Consider the following 3,093-nt stretch of genomic DNA (forward strand, 5'->3'; position numbering starts at 1 on the left):
TATGCATAGAATTTCTTCACGAAATTTTCACACAATAATGCAACCATATCATAAAGCTCAAAGTAATCATAAAATAATTATTTCTATCTCAGATTTATGGTCCGGAAACCACTATTTCGATTAGGCCCTAATTCGGGATATCACAATTCCAGCCTGTGTGATTCGCGAATTTTGAATTTGGGCGCGTCTAACATTTAGTACACGCCCGTGTTCCTTGGGCGTGTGTGTGCACATGGCCGTATTGCACGACCGTGTCTAGCTTCGTTCGCTTCTCCCACGCTCGTGTATGCAAGCCCACGCCCGTGTCAATCTAACAGGTTCGACCACGGGTGCTCGACATGGGCGTACTGTTTTAAGAAATTCACCCACGGTTCTTCCACACGGGCGTGTCGCATGCCCGTATTGTTTTGGTAGGTTTGACCACGGCCATGTCGCACGGTTGTGGCGTTTTATCGTAGCCCGTGTTTAGGAAAATCATTGTCCTATTTTCATACGGCCCTAAGCACGCCCGTGCTCTTGGTCATGTTTCTGTGGAAAACCTGTATTCAAGAGCTTTGTTAATAAGTTAAATGATGAAGACTAAATTGTAAACAAGTTAATATAGTTAGTGCTCAGGTTGCCTACCGAGAAGCGCTTATTTATAGTTTAAGCTCGACTTACCTCTCCATTGAATGATCATGGTGGTTTGAGGAGTTTATACTCCTCATTCCAGCTATCATTCTCATCAAAATAAGGTTTTAGACGGGTGTTGTTTACCTTAAAAGTGCCAAACTTGGGATGACTCACCTCGATCGTACCGAATGGGAAAATGCTGAGTACCGTAAGAGGGATTTCAGCATTCAGTATGGTAGCAACAATGTGGGGATCTACGACATCTAATAAGACTCTATCTCCAACCTTAAGTTGATTTGGAAAGGTATTGAGCTCGTCCTGGCGTAGTTTTGGTTTATCGTGTGTTCTTGGTTCATACGTCCGCCATTCATCTATCTACTCGATTTGTAGCCTTCGTTCTTCATGAATAGGTCCTCTACTGTTGTTTGAGAATGGCTCATGTACTTCCTTTAGACTCATTTCCTGTAAAGTAGGTTGTACTATATTGTCAGTTTTAGTAGAATAGGTTAAACGATCACCTTTAATTTCCGATATGTTGCCAGAATTGCGAGCTTGAAGAGTGATTGTTTCGGAGTGTGAGTTCACCTGTGCCAACATCAATAATTGTTTTAGCAGTTGCTAAAAAGGGTCTTCCTAGAATTAAAGGAATGTTGCTATCCTCCTCTGTGTCTAGAACAATGAAGTCAACAGGAAATATAAATTTATCGATTTTAACTAGCACATCTTCAATAATACCCCTAGGGAATCTTATATTTTTATCTGCTAATTGAATGCTCATCCTAGTCTGTTTGGGTTTCCTGAGACCTAGTTGCTTAAACATTTTGTAAGGCATGACGTTGATACTAGCCCCTAAATCAGCTAATGTATTATTAATATCTAAACTACAAATTAAGCAAGGAATCATAAAACTCCCTGGATCTTTTAGTTTGTTGGGTAGTTTATTTTGGAGAATAGCTGAGCAAACTGCGTTTAGCTCTACATGCGATGCCTCGTTCAACTTTCTCTTATTTGCTAAAAGCTCCTTTAAAAATTTCATTGCGTTTGGCATATGCGATAGAGCTTCAATAAACGGTAAGTTAACGTGTAATTTTTTTAAGAGTTTAAGGAATTTACCAAATTGTTCATCTGAGTGGTCTTTCTTTGTCGCGTTGGGGTATGGCACACGAGGTTTATATTCGACATTCACTGATTTATTTTTATTATGACCTACCTCACCTTGACCTTTGCTTACCACAGTTTCTTGCTTCGGTTCTGGTTCAGGCTCAACGACTCCTTCGTCATCTTGAATATTAATTGCGTTGAGCTGTTCCCTTGGGTTGGGTTCAGTATTACTTGGCAAGCTACCTTGTGGTCGTTCGGAGATTAGTTTGGAAAGTTGGCCTATCTAAGTTTCGAGCCCTTGGATTGACTCTTGTTGATTTTTAAGTGCTGTCTTGGTGTTCTGAAAATGGGTTTCTGATACCGATATAAACTTTGAGAGCATCTCTTCAAGGTTCGGCTTCTTTTCCTGTTGATAGGGTGGTTGTTGAAAACCCAGAGGATGTTGTGGTCTTTGATTTCCTTGACCGCCCCACGAGAAATTGGGGTGGTTCCTCCAACCTGCATTGTAAGTATTACTATATGGGTTATTTTGGGATCGAGAGTTATTGTTACCCATATATTGGACTTGTTCCTCCTTGATGCTAGGGTTGAAGGGTTGATACTCTGTGCATGCTCCTCCTCTATTCGTTTCGCACCTCATTACTGGATGTACCTGAGTAGAACCAAGTAAACCATCAATCTTTTTATTTAGAAGTTCTACATGGTTTGACAGCATAGTAACCGAATCGACATTATAAACGCCTACTGTTTTAGTTGGCTTAATCCTCATGACTTGCCACTGATAGTTATTCAGTGAAATCTCCTCTATAAACTCATAAGCATCTTCTGGCGTTTTTTTATTGATGGTTTTGCCAATAGTTGCGTCAACCATTTGTTGAGTCGAAGGATTCAGGCCATTATGGAATGTTTGAACCTGAAGCCAAAGCGGTAACCCATGGTGGGGGCACCTTCTCAGTAAGTCTTTGTATCTCTCCCATGCATCGTAAAGAATTTCTAAGTCCATCTACAAAAATAAAGAGATATCATTACGTAATTTAGCCGTTTTAGCCGGCAGAAAATATTTTAATAGAAATTTTTCGGTCATTTGTTCCCAAGTAGTGATTGACCCTCATGGTAACGAGTTAAACCACTATTTAGCCTTGTTCTTCAGCGAAAAGGGAAACAACCGAAGACATATGACATCATCAGAAACGCCATTGATTTTAAATGTATCGTATAGTTCCAAAAAGTTTGCTAAGTGAGTGTTGGGATCTTCATCCTGCAAACCATCAAACTGAACAAACTATTGTATCATTTGAATTGTGTTAGGTTTCAGTTCAAAAGTATTTGCAGCTACAGCAGGTCTAACTATGCTCGATTCAGTTCCTGTTAAAGAAGGTT

At 40.1% G+C, this 3,093-nt stretch overlaps 1 non-coding gene across 1 annotated transcript; it reads left to right on the forward strand.

Moving 5' to 3' along the window:
- Positions 1-2,642: 2,642 nt before the first annotated feature.
- LOC121230053 (small nucleolar RNA R71) lies at positions 2,643-2,749 on the forward strand. Its single transcript, XR_005928004.1, has one exon. It is a non-coding gene; the product is annotated as a small nucleolar RNA R71 (small nucleolar RNA).
- The last annotated feature ends 344 nt before the right edge of the window (positions 2,750-3,093 follow it).

The sequence above is a fragment of the Gossypium hirsutum genome, chromosome A05 (genome assembly GCF_007990345.1).
Source record: "Gossypium hirsutum isolate 1008001.06 chromosome A05, Gossypium_hirsutum_v2.1, whole genome shotgun sequence".
Lineage (NCBI taxonomy): Eukaryota > Viridiplantae > Streptophyta > Magnoliopsida > Malvales > Malvaceae > Gossypium > Gossypium hirsutum.